This window comes from Coenobita brevimanus, chromosome 1 (assembly GCF_032717465.1).
Source record: "Coenobita brevimanus isolate Jiangsu-jjx chromosome 1, ASM3271746v2, whole genome shotgun sequence".
In the NCBI taxonomy this organism is placed as follows: domain Eukaryota; kingdom Metazoa; phylum Arthropoda; class Malacostraca; order Decapoda; family Coenobitidae; genus Coenobita; species Coenobita brevimanus.
Window position 1 is genome coordinate 69,840,837 of NC_136954.1, and position 18,683 is coordinate 69,859,519.

Here is an 18,683-nt window from a genome sequence, read left to right on the forward strand (position 1 = left end):
AGAGGAAAGGAAAGGAAAGAACCGAGGGGAATGGAGAAGAAAGGAGAGAGGGGAAGGGAAGGAAGGGGACTGTGGAAAAGGAAGGGCGTGGGAGGAAGAGGTGTCTGAGCCGCCAGGGGAAGGATGAGAAGGGAAGCTACCGTGTCAACATCAATTAATTAGGCTAAGTTTGCTCCTCGTAACTGTGTTCCGGGAAGGGGGGAGAGGGGGAGGCAGGGGGTAAGCAGAAGAGGGATAAGGAGGAAGAGAGCGAGGGGGAGCGTGGGAGGTAGAGCAGGTGAAAAGAGCAAGGATCAGATGAAAAGGAAGGAGGAAGAAATAATTAGGAAAGGCGAAAGGAATGAGAGGAAGAGAGAGGGATGGAAAAAGGCAGGAAGAAAGGGGACGAAGAGAAAGAAGGAGAAATGAGGGAGAGAGGACGGAATGGAGAAAAGAGCAAGAAAGGGAAAGAAAATGAACGAAGGGATGGAGAGAGAGAGATGAGTCAGAAGGGATGCAACATGTCATTAAAGTGTTTATCACCATTACATCAATTACTTTCTCTCCTGTCATTTCCGTTTCTACAAGGATATACAAACAGGCACTTTCAACGCCATACCCTAGAGACAGGGAGGGAGGAGAATCTGTAAACGCAAAACTGGCGATGACTGATTGATTGAGAGAGAGAGAGAGAGAGAGAGAGAGAGAGAGAGAGAGAGAGAGAGAGAGAGAGAGAGAGAAGGGGGGAGAGTCTAGAAGCATCCGTTAGCCATAAATTTAAGAAAGGTTATCAGGATAAATAAATAAATAAATAAATAAATACCTATTGAGGTCGCGCCTTTAGATACGACATTTCACCGTCACAGGCTGTTGTATCTCTCTCAAGGCCATGCCCTCAAAGGAGCGTCCTTAACAATACCCTCGGCATTCCTGGCCCAATCTACAGATGTGACGCATCAAAGAGGTCTTTAAAAGTGTGAGTAAGGGAAAGAGGAAGGACGAGACGAGAGTAAGAGGAAGAAGAGGAGGGAAGAGGAGGAAAGGATGGAGGGAAAGGGACAGAAGTAAAGAAGAAGGGGCAGAGGAAAGGACTGTAGGAGGGAGGAAAGAGTAGAGGAGGAAAGGATGAAGGGAAAGAAGAGTGGAAAGAATTAAGTCACTTGTGGCCTAAATTTCTATAATAAAATAAACGCCAGTTGTTGAACAGGTCAAAACTACAACAGGACTGACATTCAAAAATCCCTCCGCAAAAAATAAACCTAATGAGTCATAGGATGTATTCAGCGATTCTCAACAAAACTACGCTTATGTTCCAGTGGGTAATGACTGAGGGAGAAAAAAAGGTGGTTGAACTTAAAAAGATTTGCTCACCAGAATTTTAAAAGACGGTGAATCTGGGTGATGATACCAGTGTTGACGCTGTTCAGTGAAGAGGAAAGATTATCACCATTATCAAAATCATATTCGTTAATCTGTTATGATGTACCTTACCAGGTATTTGCTGCAATATAGGTATTACCGTATTTTCAAAGTACAGGGGTTACTCTCTCTGTCTCTCTCTCTCTAATCTCATCACGCAGCCCATTCACGTCTAATCCTCTCATCACTGGAGAGAGAGAGAGAGAGAGAGGAGAGGGTGAGGGGAAGACTGGGGAGGGTGAACGTGCGGGGAGAGACGATAAGGAGAGGGTGAGGGAAAGGATGAAGAGGAAGTGTGGAGGTGAGGGAGTGAGAATAATAAATGAGGTGAGTAACAGTAGAATGTGAAATGTGGAAATGAGGTCAGAATTACTTGGCTGAATGTTTTTTGCATTTCATTTAAAAAATCTAAACTTCAAAATCCAATTATTATAAGTTTATGACCTACACGTGGGGGAGAAATGCAATTAAAGATTACAGCAATGGAGAGATAGATCGATAGATAGATACAGGGGGGGGGGATTTTCAAGGCGAAATCGAACACGGGAGTGATGAACAGGAGACAGCGACTGATACAGAAAGACTATTTTTTCACCAGGCTGCGTGGGTTGGCGTGTTTGCGTGTGCGTGCATGGGCTGGCGTGTCATGTGTAGGCTAATCCTGTACGTGGATTAGCGTGAAAGTGTTTCCGTGAGTGTATGTATACGTGAGAATATGCATAGGCGTCTTTTTTGCCTGTGCGTATGTTTGCATGCGCTTGTTACGGTGCTTGTTAAGGAGGACGATAACGTTAACACTTAAGTACGCACATAATTACTCAGTCTACCGCCAGTGTAAATGCGCAGAAATATATACCGGTATATATACTGTATATATATATATATATATATATATATATATATATATATATATATATATATATATATATATGTATTATACCTAAGACCCTCATGACCTACAATTTCGTAAAACCTGATAAGGACACACACACACACACACACACACACACACACACACACACACACACACACACATGTAAGGGTAAGTGGCCAAGCTTTCTTTTTTTTTTTTTTCATGATCGAAAAGTTTCCATTCACCTCTTGGGCGCCAAACCTAGGGAAGGCTGTCACTCCCATCGGGGCATTCTCACCACTAGACCACTTGGCATGCATTATAAGTAAATAAGTAAAACCTCATGAATAAGTTACCTGGAACCTGAGTAACCCAATATTTATATTGTGGTGGAACCTTGCGAAGTATGAATGAAGGATATTCTCTCTCTCTCTCTCTCTCTCTCTCTCTCTCCTGTTCTTGCTACCACTTGACGATTATGTCAAGTTTGAAGGAGGCTTCATAGTGACTGAGTTTGTTTAAGGACCTGTTCACACTGAGACAAGAATCTGAGATAGGAGCGGATTGTAGGTGGCGCAGGAGGTTCGTAGCACCTCCAGAGAACGATTTATTCTGCGTATCCTTTTTCTCTGGTACGCTACTTGTGTCGTTTTAGCACTTGTTAGCCTCGTCATCCTGTATCTCATTCTGTTTTCATTTAGCTTAGAAGAGCACCCATGCAGCGAGGGGGTTAATGACGGCTATATGTAAGCCCACCACGTCAAAAAGCTCCTCCTAAGCTGAATGAAATTTTTTGGTGGTAGGATAACTAAGCCAAAAAGTACGGTTTCGGGATCAAGGGGCTAAGCCACCGCGTGAAGGCGTCCAAAAAGGCGTGCCAGAGGGTTAAAAGATGAAAATAAGAATCCACTCACCCATGCCACCAATTCCAAAGCCGGTACTGGAACCCGTATATGTGGGACAGGAACTCCATAGCCATTTATTGTTTGTCGTTCACTTAGTCCATCAATAAATGATAGTAATAATAATAATAATAATAATAATAATAATAATAATATATCTGGAATAGAATTAGACGTCATTAGTTTCTTCACTATGTTCTGCGATCACGATAAAGTTGTCTTCATACTGATTTCAGAAGCAGACTTCCCTGTTACACTACGATATGTGAACCGAGTGATAGTATACTCTTTTTACTCTAACTTGGCCTAAAACTCCCATCTCTCAAAGCTGAATGCCGAGCTGTAAGAACAGATTGACAGTACATGATGATACTGATAACGAAGGAGTGCTGTGGAAAGACTGTAGAACCGTAGTATTGTCTTTCTGCCAGTGAGCTGCGTGAAATAATCCGCAAAAGGAAATCTGAGCCAAGTTAGAGTGCGAACAGCAGCTATAGCTAATATTGTCTGGTCTTCTTAATTTTTCTTCATTAATATTCAGTTTAGAATCACATTACAGATTAGTCGGTAAATGACACACACACACACACACGAACAAACGTTTAAACAGGCCTAAAAGCTTCTCTACAACGCATCGTTCACGCTTGTTCAGTGAGGTGCATACTTCTTGCTAACACAATAAAATATGGTGTTTGTGTTCTATATAGCACATTCTGCTGTAATTACGGTGCTACCTTCTGCTTTAAAAAATATGCTCTGTGTGTTTTGCTTTATAAACTTCAGAGCAAATATTGACAAAAATATCACGAATGCAGACTGATTTTTATCGCGGCAGATTTACAAAGAAAACGGGCACCGGTAGAACACTGTTGACAACTAATGTAGCAGGATTGTACTTCGTTCTGTCACTCCAGCCAGCTGAGTGACTGAGAGGGCAGTGAGAGAGTGAGAACGAGAGAGAGAGGGAGGGAAAGAAAGAAAGTGAGAGAGTACCTAAAACCACCAGTCTATTACCGCACCTCTCGCATCGCCTCCTCTGCTTCTTCCTGCACCTCAGATGCTCATCGTTTTAACTTGCTTCTAACGCTATAAATCATTTCAATCTTGCCCTGTGAGGTTGGGGAATTGGGTGTGAGGTTGGGGAGGTGGGAGGAGCTGGTAACTATGTAAGGGGGAGGAGGAATGAGAGAGGAATTGAGCTTCGTTGAGGCAATTGAGGTGGTGAGGCTTTGGTGGTGGGAGGCTGGTGGGCGAGGGTGTGGTAGGGTGAAGGGTGGGGCAGGATGAGGGAGGGGGTATCGTATGGAAGGGTGAGGGGTGTGGTGGTGGAGGGTGGGGGTGTGCTGGTGGAGGGTGAGGGGTGTGCTGGGATATGGTAGGGTTAGGGAGACGGGTAGAATGTGTAGTGGTGGTGGAAGGTGAAGGATGTGGTAGGTGTGGTGAAGGGTGGGTGAGGGCACTGGTGGTGGGGTGAAAGATGTGGTTGAGTAGGATGAAGTGGTTTCATATGGACGGGTGAAGGGTGTGGTGAGGTATGGTAGCGGGTGATGGGCGTGGGGTGTATGGGTGAAGGGTGTGAGGAAGGTTGGCAGGGTAGTTGAGATGGGGTAAAGGGTGTGGTGGTGGAGAGTTCAGGGCGTGATGTGGTGGTGGAGGGTAAGGGGTGTGTGATGGTGAAGAGTGGGGGTGTTGTGGAAGGTGGGCGTGGAGAGTGTGGGACGTGATGTGGTGGTGGAGGGTAAGGGGTGTGTGATGGTGAAGGGTGGGGGTGTTGTGGAAGGTGGGGGTATGGTGATGGAGGGTGGAGGTGAGGCAAGGGTAGACGTATGGAAGGGTGATGGATGAGACAGGGTGTGGGGTAAAGTGGGGAGAGGATTGAGGTGGGATGAGAGGTGAGGAAGTGTTGAGGAGGACAAAAGTGCCACAAACAAACTCAAGGAATTCATATCCCATGCCTCTGTCACTCAGCAGGAATATTATTTGACGAAATGCGAAAAGACAGCACGAGTATTACCGTAAGTTTGTCATTGTACTCCCAGTCTCCCTCTGTGTACAAGCGCTGAAGATGTACTGTGTTTTATTGGAACTCAAACTCACCACCAGTAAGTGTGATCGGAGACGTTCATAATCAGTTCCATCAAAGTAATTCACCAGTGTAATCAGTGAGGCAAACTTGACGAATCGGATGATATTTAGGAAAATGATCGCACGGAAGCCACAATCTTTTTCCCCTCAAACCAATCAATATGACTGGTGACAACCAAATTCATTTCCATTCAGGATATTTACATGTACAGTCGCTGAGGCAATTTTGACTCAGACGATGTTAACCCTTTGACTTCGATGACGTTCTTAATTGTATTCTTGCTACTTTTAAAGTGTTTAATTAGCTTACTATAGAATTATCCAAAGTGTGGGTTTAGTTATAGCCTTCCGTAACCTCTTTGTTTCTAGAGATTCTTCCAAGGCTGAATAAATTTGTCCCGAGGTAGCAGGATTAAATTATAAATTGTGTGGAGAGAGCAAGAGTAAAATATTAATTGTCTGGACATAACAAAAATAATATATAAATTGTCTAGAGACAGCAATAAAGTGCATCACAGGGCTGAAAAAGTTATAAAGTTATCTCACGGAAACCAATGTGTGACGGACGGACTGACGAACCCAGATCAGTGTTTCCCGTTTCCGCGAAGCGGGTAACAGAAGAGGGAAGGAGGAGAGGAGAAACAACGAAAGAAATACGGAATACCAAAAAGTGAAGAGGAAGAGGAGACGAAGCAACTCGAAAATAAGTAAAAGAAGAAGAACAGAATAAAGGAATAGGAGAGAAAAATGCAATAAAGATGAAGGAAAAGAGATGGGGTTGACGTTGCGGTCATCTCTCTTCATAAAGGAGGGAGGAGAGATAATTAAGTAATGTGGGAGAGAGGGAGGGGAGAGAATGAGAGGATGGGGGAGGATTAAGAGTAAGGGAGAGAGGGGAGAGAATGAGGGGATGGAGGGAGGAGTTAGGGAAGAATGGAGGGAGCGAGGGAGTGTAGAATGAGAAAGGAAGAGGGGATGGGGGAGTGAAGGAGAATGGAAAGGTAGGGTGGAGAGGGACGGGGTGGAAAAGATGGAGGGAAAGTGGGGTGGAAGAGGAAAAGAGGAGGGGGGAATGTGAAAGGAGAGAGGGAGGAGGGGGAAAGGAGGGACGGAAGAGACATATAGGAAGGAGTGAGAAGGGGGAAGGAAGAAATGGTGACGGAGGAATGGGAGAGAAAGAGGGAGGGATGAGGGAGGAAATGAAAAGGGGAATGCGTGGACAGAGGAGGGAGGGAAGGGTGGAGAAGGAATGAAAGGGTGAGAGAAAAATTCTGAAGGGTAGGAAAGAGGGAGAGAGGAAGCATATATAAAAATAAAAAAGGAGAGAGGTAGGAATGAGGGAGAGAAGAAAGGAGAGGAGAGAGTTTTGGAAGGAGAGGAAGGGAGGAATGAGGGAAGAGAGGGGAGAAAGAAGCGCTGGCAAAGACAAGAGGAAGGGAAGGAGAGAGAAGACGGAGAGAAGAAAGACTGAAGGGAGGGGGAGGGAGGGAAGGATATGACAATGATCATGGAGTGAAAAGAAGGGAACGAAAGAAAACAAATAAGAAAATATCAGAAAGGGATGGAGGGCAGAGGAATATTAACGTAGATGAATATGAGAGAGGGGGGTGGGCAAGGAATCTCCACGACAAGAAGTAAAAACGAAGAAAGAACGGTCGAGAGGGTGAGATAAAAAGGAGAGGTGGGCGTTATTGAGGGTAAAAAGAACAGGAAGAGGAGGCAAAGACAGAATAAAGAACGGAATTATGAGAGAGAGAGAGAGAGAGAGAGAGAGAGAGAGAGAGAGAGAGACTGTAAAAGGACATTATTAGGGTCAATATTAAACGACATGCAGCGGGCTAAGGGTGATGGTGGTAGGTAATTGTGGTGGATGGTGGTGGTAGGTAATTGTGGTGGATGATGGTGGTAGGTAATTGTGGTGGGTCATGGTGGTAGAGTAAATACATGTGGGTGGTTGTGGTAGTTGGGATGCTGGTGGTGATAAATGGTGACAGGTGATGGTGTTAGTGCAGGATGTGGTGGTAAGTAATTGTGGTGGTAGATGATGGTGATAGTGGTAGGTGGTGGCAGTGGTAGCCTGTGTTGGTTGGCCGTGGTGTTAGTGAAGGATGGTGCTGATAAGTAATCGTGGTGGTGGAGGGATGGTGTAGTGGGTGATGACTGTAGTGGAGGATTCAGGTGGAGGGGATGGGGGTAAATGACGGTGGCAGGTGGTAGTGGCGACTGACGACGGTGGTAGTGCATGACTAGGAAATCATAGTGGTAGGTGATGGTGATAGTACAGGAGGATGGTGGCTGTGACACGAAAAGAGTGGTAGTAAACAGGTCAAGAGGGTAGTTGTACAGTAGCGGTCAGTGATTTTCGTACGTTCCCAGGTTACGGAAATGTCCAAGTGAGATTTTTAGTGATGATCTGACGATCTGACTCATCAACATAATTTAAGTATGTACCGTAACTGACAGGAGTCACTGTTGCAAAGAACAATATCATGGTTGTAGTTATGCAAGAGTGACATTACGTACAGGCGGCGCCGTAACACAATAGAACGTCCTGTGAATACGTGTCAAGACTAGAGCGAACCGGGGCAGGACAGACAAAGGCAGTGGCAGCTCGTCGCCGATCCATTGTTGAACTTCTCTCATTGTCTGCCGCATGGCTGACCACGGTAAATATACTTTGGTGATTGGTTTATCGGCAAACATCAGTTGGCTGACTTTGTAACAAACATCAACTTGAGAGGGTATTCACAGAGCACAGCCACGTCTTAATCAACAGAGACCGATCCGAACCAGATTTGAAACACAGCACTTCTCCCCATATAGTTTGTGTGTGTGTGTGTGTGTGTGTGTGTGTGTGTGTGTGTGTGTGTGTGTGTGTGTGTGGAAGAATTACAAAACTCTTAATCTATACTCTGAAAAGTATGGTAGACCTCGATTAATGGGTTAGAAAATCATTGTTCACTCTTGCGTTATTTAGCTATCATAATGACGTGTACTGATATTAATGTCTGCGACTGTACGTGTTTGCCCATTTTGCCAACACCGAAATTACATGCTCTTAGTTGAAGCATGTAAGAAATTTTGGCTTCACTTTTACGTAATTAATCTTAAAAATAATGAACCTGGCATGAGATAAAAACAAAGTATAGAAAAAATGAAAAACAAAAACAAAAAAAGGAAGTACTGGACCTGACTCTGGTTGTCCCGTCAGGGCGATCTACCAGGCACGTGACTTCATACCTGTGGGGTGGGAAAGAGAAGGGTATTAATTAGTTGTGGCAGGTAATAGACATCGATAGAGAGAGAGAGAGAGAGAGAGAGAGAGAGAGAGAGAGAGAGAGAGAGAGAGAACCGGATGGAAGGCGGAAATCCGTGTACGAGGATGGATGGGAAAGACTACGTAACAACTATGGGGTCAGTGTGGAGAAAACTGGAAATGAAGTCAGCTCAAGGTGATAGTTCTTTGCCAGAGTTTGCAACCACCAATAATCTGTTTGTTGCAGCCTGATTATGGTCGCTTTATTTCCATGTGACTAAATAAAAATATAATTCCTGATACTGTTTTCCCTCAGAAGTTAGTATAATTTGTCTTCTTGACCTGAAATTGCCGGCTCTTTATCTTGAAGGAAGACTGTAGCAAGAAAGTAACACCGGAGTATGATGCTAGTAACCGAGAAGTGATATGGAAAGGATGTAGAGCCATATTCTTGTTTTATTCTGCGATAGTGCTACGTGAACCTGCCAGTGAGACGTGGAATCAGTCACAAAAGGACGAGAATCTCCGCCAGTTCTGGGTGTACGAACCGCAGTGGAGTAGGATTACCGGTAGTGATGCAATTAAGCAGCAAACTAACGAAAATCTCCGCCAGTTTAAGGTCGATGAACCATGTTGGAGTGGGATAGGGTAATGCTGGCACTTAAGGGACGTGCAGTGACATGTGTGTTGTGTTGTGTTGTGTTGTGTGGTGTGGTGTGGTGTGGTATGGTGAGGTAGGGTGAGGCAGTGATGTGTTGGCAGTAAGGTAGAGTGACTTGTGTGTTGTGGTGTGGCCTGGTGACCTGACCCTCCATCCTGGCCCGCTACAGGAAGGTCACAGGGTCAACCACGTTATACACTATTGTTACCGTACTCACGACACACACACACACACACACACACACACACACACACACATACACACACAGTACGTGTTAACATACGGATCATGCTTACCGGTACTGTTCTGTACATACATACATACATCTACTAAATTATATAAAATACGTACACAGCACAGTTGTATTTAACATTTGCAGTGAAGAACAGTAATTTGCATTGCTTATCATAATGTACTGTAGCCTATACGTATACACGAGGAAACTGTCTTAAATAGCTACTGCTGTTTTTACCAAGTTTCCGTGGAAGAAAGGGTGTTACGCGGAATACATTTCCTGTTTTCCCTCTGGTCCTGGAAACACTGGTACCCGGTGGGGAAACCTGGTATTATTTCATGATGAGCACTCCTCTTATGGAATGAATTTAGTTTTTAATTTTACACCCACATTGATTTTGCACTCATTAGCTTAAGAGGCGGGTGCACGCAGCAGAATTAAGGTCTGTTATTTAGGCTGTCTAGGCTGAAATCGTTAAGTCTTGAAGATGAGGTAGGCATGAGTTTTAGATGAGCCTTAGTTATGAGGCAGGCATGAGTCTCCTTGGTTATTATCCTGAGTTTCTTTAGATGAGCCTTAGTTATGAGGTAGGCATGATCTCTGGTTCTTTAGATGAGTTGTAGTTATGAGGCAGGCATGAGTCTCCTTGGTTATTATTTACATCAGCCTGACAACACTTGGCCACAAACTTAGCTGAGAGGTTTAATGGATCTTTGTCAGGCTAGAAAATTATTACGCGGAACTAGACATTGTTTTAAGGAGACAACAAGGAAGCCTGCAGCATGGTGACGTCATAACATAACACTGTGGGAAGCAGGATACAAGACTGCATTCCCCCCCCCACACACACACAGGTTGAGAAGGTTGATGGTTGATTCTCTCTCTCTCTCTCTCTCTCTCTGTCTCTATCTCTATCTCTCATAGGACTAAGAATTTTTCCGGAGAGAGAGAGAAAGAGAGACAGTAGAACCATCCTGCAGAAACAAATAAAATCGTCCCTGAAGCAGTAAAAATAATCCGAGAGTAACAAGAAACGATACTCGTACAGAAGGGGTTAATTCTTACGGACTAAGCCAAGGACAACTGTGCCAGCATCTGAAGCGTCGTCCCCCCCAAAAAAAAAAAAAAAAAAAATCCATGAAATTTGGAATCGAGAATAATAAAGTCATAAAATTCCCCATGAAGAATGGTGATAAGAAAAATAATGAAATTAATAGAAGGGACAATATGTAAATGTCACTATAACAAAGGAGCTATTTGCTTGGCTTCACGTCCACAATGGAGGCAATATAAAACAAGCTGAGAAATATTGTGTACTCCCCCTCCAGAGAAAGAGGCGTTGAAACCAATAGGCTCATAGTAAAGTGCAAATAATACTGTAGTTAAAAAGGCTTCTCGTGTAGTATATCGTCATTACTCAGGAGACAAACAGTAGCTACCTTGCCCACCCACAGCTTGCTCTAGAGGGGGTAAAAGGAGGAGGGTTAGTAGGCTGGTATTTATTATTCATTGCGTTTTTCTTTCCGAGTTCTAACCCCCTACCTCTTTCAGTTTCAGCTCAGTTAATGGCCAAGTGTATGCTGGTCATACTAGATGCTGAGTTCGACTAGATACCAGGGAGACTCCCACTTCATAGACAAGGGTTATCGAGTTTCATGCAACCGTGACTCAGTATTGCAAGTTGTGGGAGCGACCGAGTCAGTAAAATCAGCTCAAGTTTTTGTTGCTGTGCTTGTGCTGTTGATTAGTGCTGCAGTGGTTGGTGGAGTTGTTCCTGCTGCTGTTTTTGTTTGTATTTGCTGTTGCCGATGTGGCTGAGGTTTTTGTTGTCCTAAATTCTGTTGTTGGTGAACCCATTGGACCGTTGCCTAGGACTGTAGTGATGGTAAAAACTGGCAACACACACACACACACACACACACACACACTAGCCTACATGAGTAAATGCACATAACTACTCAAGGGAAAGCTAACAAGTAAAATACATACTGGTAATCAACTACACTGACAACTCACACGCATGTTCAAACAAGCATGTGGAAACTCATGCCTGCACATCCTACACAAACCCCAGACACTATCACCACCACCACCACCATCATCAACAACACCACTGCGGTACGTAAAACAGAACGATAGTAATAACAACACACATACTTCTACAGTATACGAAATATAAACCAACACTACCACCACTACCAACAACAGCAGCAGCAGCAACATGAACAGCAACAACAACAACAGCAACAAATTCTTTACCTAACACGACATATAACGGTATCAGATAAAAACTAAAAGAAAATAAAAACTAAGAAGTAGCCAACAGACGAAGGTGAACAGGATCGCTGTATATCACTCGGGTGGGCGAAAAAATGTCCTCGACGGTACGGAATATGGTTTTGTGCGCCTCCTAAAACGCAAGGAAACAAAAAATAAATTAATAAACTAAACATGGAACGCTGAAAAATGAAAGCCATTGAAGTACTACTGCTACTACTACTACTACTACTATGACAGCCACAGAGATTCATCGCTTAATCTGTAATACACATAATGCGAAACAGAATTTAAAAAGAAAGTAACATGAAGTAGTTACGATAACGATACTATTCTATTTTTTTTTTTCGTCAGCATACATTGATCCAGTGCAACATAAACAGAAATATATGATAACGAAAGATAAAAGAACACCATGAAAACTAATTATCAGCGTGCATTAGGGAGCCGTAAATATAAGGGATTATAGACGAAGAGTTTTGGAACATTTGAAGGTCTTGTCTTATTTTATCGCCTGATTAATAACACATAATGGAAACTGAAGTAATAAGCAAAAGCTACACTTCTAGTTTTTCTTCAGATTTATCATTTGCAACATAAACCATAACTCAATAAAACAAAAAGAAAACGACCAGTTGAAAAAATGGCCTCCGGAGTGCATTAGAGAGCAGTTTACAATAGAACCTGAACTATAAATTGTGACTGACCAAGGGTATTTAGCGATCTGTATACATAATACGAAAAGGAATTGGATAAAAGTCTACACAAGTTGCGTTTTTATTTCCCTCAGATTATGTTTGTCCAAGGCAGCATGATAAAAAAATATATATATATATAAAAAAAAGGTACACTTATAGTTTTTCCGCAGCTGAACATTCGTCAGTTGTAATATAAACGATGACATTTTCTTTTATCATCATGCATTTGTGTGTCCAGGCATCTCAAAATGATCGGATCTTGAATTTGGCTCTCTATTGTATCTTGTTTTTCTCTTTGAGGGAACTGTTACTGCGGGCTCATGGCCTTTGGTTCCTTCTTCCTCGCATTAAAAAAATATATATATATATAATCTATCCTTCTGTCTGTTATAATTGTCTGTTATTTGTTTGTGACTATCCGTATATTTTTTCACTCTTCATATTTATCGTTAGTCTCTCTCTCTCTCTCTCTCTCTCTCTCATTACCTGCCGTAGCTAATTAATACCCTTTCTTCCCACAGGTAAGAAGTCACGTGCCTCCTACATCGCTCTGACGGGCCACGCAAACGCAGGTGTAGCATTTCCTTCATTCTCGGTGTAGAATCTTGTATTTTTGGTTCACTTTTCTATTTCATGTAAGGTTGTTATAGGCTTTATTTCATTGGTATATTCCTTTTTGGTTTTACGTATTGTATTTTTTCGTTTTTGGTTATGAGTATAGATTATTTTGTGGTATTTTGTGTTATGGACTTTTTTTAGTCTCGGTAACTTTTTTTTCTCTCTCTCTGTCTGTCTGTCTGTCTGTCTGTCTCTCTCTCTCTCTCTCTCTCTCTCTCTCTCCATTTGTATCTATCTTTCTGCCTACCTGTTTATCTATGTCGATCTGTGTGTACTGATCTATATGTCTGTCTGTTTGTCTGCCTGCCCTTTAACATACCCAGTCCATTTACCCAACTGCCTTTCCTATTTTTCTAACTAGCTTTTCTCCTGTCCTCAGCTGTAGTATTGTCTTAATCCCTTCACTTCCAGAGCTCTTAAGTTAATGGAAAGAAAAGGAAAGTAAGAAAGAGGAAACTTAATCTAACTGAAAGGGAAACTGCATTTATTTTTAGTCCGAGATGTCTTTACTAAGTTGAGAGAGAGAGGGAGAGAGAGGAGAGAGAAAGTTATGAGAGAAAGGGAGGGGGGGGTATTAGAGAGGCAGAGTGAAGGATAAGGGGTGAAGGAGAAAAGAGGGAAGGTGGTAAGAGAAAGGGAGGGAAGGGGGACAGGGTGGTGACTGGAAGAAAGGGTGTTGAGAGAATAGGAGTGAGTGGTGAGAGAGGAAGGATGGTAAGAAAGGAATGCTGAAGGGTAAGGAGGTGAGGGAGAGAGAGAGGGGGGGGGAGGTGAGTTAAAGAGAGGTAGGGAAGGACGGTGGTGAGAGAAAGGGAGACAAGAAGAGTGAGGGTGAGGGGAAGAGAGAGTGATGTGAGAGGGAGGGATGGTGGTCAGAGACAGCGAAAGTGGGGGGGGAAAGGAGATTGAGAGGTGAGAAGTGGCCAGGTGGGGAGGGAGGGAAAAAGAAAGGAATATGGGAAGCAAAAGAGGGAAGAAAGAAAGAGAAAGAGAGGGGGAGGGGGGGAGCAAGGGCGGTACAGGTGGGTAGGGGTGGGAAAGAGGGTTGGGAGGGTGGCAATAAGACGGCTTGGTCCGGTCACTGGTCTGTCTCCTGGACCACAGCCAGCAACACCCCTTATATAGCAAAGGGGAGGGGGTAGGTACACTGGGGAGGGAGGGGGGGGAGATGGGGGGTAGAGGGGAAGTAGGTACACAGGAACGGAGAGATAGGGTAGGGAGCTGAAAGAGGGTAGAGGGGAGGTAGACTTACACGGGCTGTGACGGAAGGAAGAATGGGGTGGGTATATGGGAATAGGGAAGAGGGGAGGCAAGAGGTAGAGGTGGGGGGGTTTGGTACGCTGGGGGAGGAGAGATAAGATAGAGGAGAGGTAGACAGCCAGAAGGAAGAGTGGAGTGGGTAAGAGAACAAGAAGAGGAGACGGAGGGGGGTAGGGAAGGGGAGGGGGGAAATGAGAGGGGAAGGAGAGAGGGAGAGGGAGAAGCCAGAACGGGAGGGAGAAGGCGGAGGGGAAGGTGAATTAAGTTACGTAGGGTTGGGGAGGGGGGAAATGAGAGGGGGAGGAGAGAGGGAGAGGGGAAAGGGAGAAGCCAGAACGGGAGGGAGAAGGCGGAGGGGAAGGTGAATCATGCTACGTAGGGTTGGGGAGGAAGGAATAATATAATTTTGATGGAAGATGAGTTGGAGGGAGGCTGGCGAGGAATAATGAAGCCCTATTCTAGGTAGCGTGGGAGGCTTCGTAGCACCCTTTCCTCAGCTACTTATTTTTGCATATTACACATTAACCTTCTCTTGTATGTTATTTGTATCGTGTTAATATCGACCTAGAATGCATTATTTTCATGCAAAAGGAAATTGAGGTGTAATGTGCAAAGTAAATCGCTAAGGAAGAGGTGTTACGAAATCTCCAGTGCCACATACAATGCCATCTCTTGCGAGGGGAAGCGTAGAGGAGGAATACGGTATGGGGGAGGGAGAGGGCAGAAGGGGGTTGGAAGGTGGGGTTGAACTAGACAGAAGGAAAGAGAGGGGAGGGGTAGAGACAGACAGACGGCAGGTTAGGGGTAGGAGAAGATGGTGGAGCAAAAGGCTGAAGGAAGATAAAAGGGAATTAGGAAGAGACGGAAGGAAGGTGTGGAGTCAGGAGGGGGTTGCTAAAGGAAGGTAGTGGAGGTAGAAGAGGACTCAGAGAAGAAAGAGGAGGGATGTAGACAGACAGAGGGAATTAAGAGGGTGGAAGGTAGGAAGGAACAGAGAAAAGGAAGGGGAAGGGAGGTGGGAAGGGAGAGACAAAAGGAATAGTGGAGAGGAATAAAGGGGAGGAGGGGAAGGTGTGTGTGTGTGTGTAAGAGAGAGAGAGAGAGTTTTGTGGCTATCAGTGGGAGTGACTCAGTTCCACCAGATACAGACAGACCGACTGGTATTCCATCACTAAAATCGTCCATACTGACAGATTGGTTCAGGATGGAAATTAATCACTTTGGGGAGAAGCCTTGATGATGCTGATGATGGAGTCTGTGTACGATATTGCAGGGATGGACGATTACATTATCCTCTCTCTCTCTCTCTCTCTCTCTCTCTCTCTCTCTCTCTCTCTCTCTCTCTGCGCCCTTCCCTTTTAAGCGACAAGGGATCGTAGCGCCTCCTCCTCAGTCATTTATTCTGCATATTACACCCAGACTGTTGTTTGCATATCGACCTAGTTTGTATCAGTAACATAAAACAAGATAGTGAAGTGTAATGGGTAGAATAAATCGCTTAGGAAGAGATGTTACGAAACCCCCAAAGCCGTGAGGGCGATGAGTGTGAAAGTGGAAGCACCAGGTATCGGAGGAAAGAAATTTTGCCCAAACATTGAAGTGTTTGCAGAAGTGTCCTGTGATCGGATGGAGAGAATGGAGAATGAGAGACTGACTGGGAGGGTGGACGGATGTATGAATAGACAGGTATGTAGGTAGATGGATGGACGGATGTCTTAATAGATAGATATATAGATAGATGGATGGATGGATGTGTTATTAGATAGATGTATAGCTAGCTGGATGAATGGATGGTTGGTTTGATAAGTTCCTATGATGTCCACCACTTGGCTGGATCTTTATGGATGGATTAACTGATAGATATTTAGACAGATGGGTAGATAGATAGATGGACAGGTAGGTAGATAAACTCTTACGATTACTACAAGGCTGGGTCTTCTCGTAGGGGGTGAGTAATAATTAGGTTTTACTTTTCCCTACACTGGCCAAGGTCGAAGCAGGAATGAGTGTACAGTATGTAGGGTAGTGAGAGCCGAGGGGGTGAAAGTGCAGCTGTGTGTGTGTGTGTGTGTGTGTGTGTGTGTGTGTGTGTGTGTGTGTGTGTGTGTGTGTGTGTGTGTGTGCTGGCCCATAGTTTTCCCTCTTATAATTTTTCTCCTTCCATGCACTCTCGGTCCTCCCCCCCTCCCTCCTCCTCCGTGCCATCTTTAGGTGGGAAAAAGAGGTCGGATGATGATGATGATGACGGTTGTAGTGATGATTATGATGACAGTTGTAGTGATGATGATGATGATGGTTGTAATGATGATGGTAACCACTAAGCCACCCTGGTTCCAAATCCCTCACCCCCCCTCTCTCTCTCTCTCTCTCTCTCTCTCGTACCTACACATACATACATACAGGTAAATACAGATGCTTCGTTATGTCAGTCAATAAAGGTGATATATCTAGTTCTCTTCCTGTCTTTAGATTTCTGATAAAAGGAAGTTCATTATTTCATATACATTTAGCCCAACTGATTGCTAGTCTGCTCCATGTTTGTGGTGGTGGTGGTGGTGGTGGTGGTGGTGGTGGTGATGATGATGGTGATGATGATGATGAGTTCTATTTTTTACCCATTCTCTGTACATGTATTTGATTTACTGAAGAATATGTAACAAATAATCCTAGTGAATATTGAATACCCATTGCAATTACCGGCATGTACAATATTGCATCATCATTCCCCTGACTTCACTCACTCACTCACTCCGGTGCAATATCATGTTTTTACTCTATGTCTCACTCCCTCTTTCGTAATCCATTTCGCTGTCTCGTTCTTGGTCTCCTTCTCCCTTCCTCCACTTCATTTGATTTAGTCTTCATTTCCATTACATCTCACCCTCTCCCTCTCTCTCTCTCTCTGCATATCTATCTATTCTATCTGTCTATATCTATTTGTCTGTCTGCCTGTTGAGAGAATTTTACGCCACAGGTCAATCTTCATTAGTCTCCACCCCCTCCCTCCCCCTCTCCATAGTCCACCTACCCGCTGCCCCCCTCCCCCCTACCCCCCTGGCACCCTTGGCGTGCCTGCTTGACTTATAACGGGACCCACTTCCTGCCCCCCCCCTCTCTCTCTCTCTCTCTCTCGGTCAAGGAGCAAGTGTGGTTCGTAGTTCATCTGGTGGAATGATTTACCAGCAGTAGTAGTGAATGTACAGGTTGCTGTGGTTGTGTTCGAGAAGCTAGTTAAGACAGTATTAGTAGTAGTAGTAACGGTAATAGTAGTAGTAATAACAGTAGTAGCAGTAATAGTAACAGTAGTAGTAACAATAGCAGTAGTAGTGGTAGCAGTAGCAGTAATATTAGCAGTAGTAGTAACGATGGTGAGAAGTTGGTAGTACAGCATTAGTAGTAGTAACCTGATACCATTACACCTGTACCTGTGTGTATGTGTGTGTGTGTGTAACCTTATCTTTTATGTGTGTGCGTTCGTTGGAGTGGACTGGTAACTCTCTCTCTCTCTCTCTCTCTCTCTCTCTCTCTCTCTCTCTCTCTCACACACACACACACACACACACACACACACACACACACACACACACACACACGCACACACACACACACACACACACACACACACACACACACACACACACACACACACACACACACGCACACACACACACACACGCACACACACACACACACACACACACACACACACACACACACACCCTTGCCACACCCACTCAGCCACACCCTCACCTAGAACACTTTCGAAACTTGACCCTTGAAACACATACACATTACACATCTTGCATTACGATATTCCTTAATAATAATAATAATAATAATAATTTTAGTGGCAATAAACACTTTCTTACCCCTGCTCCTACTCCCAACACCTAATATTAATACCAAATGACTCAGTATGTTTCGTTTTCCACACCTCCCACTCATGGACATTCACGTAATAATAATAATAATAATAATAATAATAATAATAATAATTTCATTCCTAGCCCCCACTCCCCAACAGCTACCATTAACACCAAATAACTCAGCATGTCTCGTTATACACACCTCTCACGCAGTGATATATTAGCACCGTGCATCATTCAGACAGCTGGGTAATTATAGGTAATTACTTCATTAACATCATAATAAATTCATCACGTATGATTAACTGGAATATTTCACGTTACTGTACCGTTATGAGGGAGGTTTTAGGGGGTACGAGGATTCCTGGGTTGACATTTACAAACCTACGATCATATCCAAGAGTTCTGTTAGTTGGTTAGTTAGTTTATTTTTTCAAGGACAAGGAAAACATGTTATAGTGTTTGTGAATGCCAGCCATCATCCACAGGAGCGGCCAGTCGTTTCATTTTACGATAACCTCACCCAACGTATAGTAACTTTTTTTTTTCCTACTCTGGCCTGGCTTAAAATTTT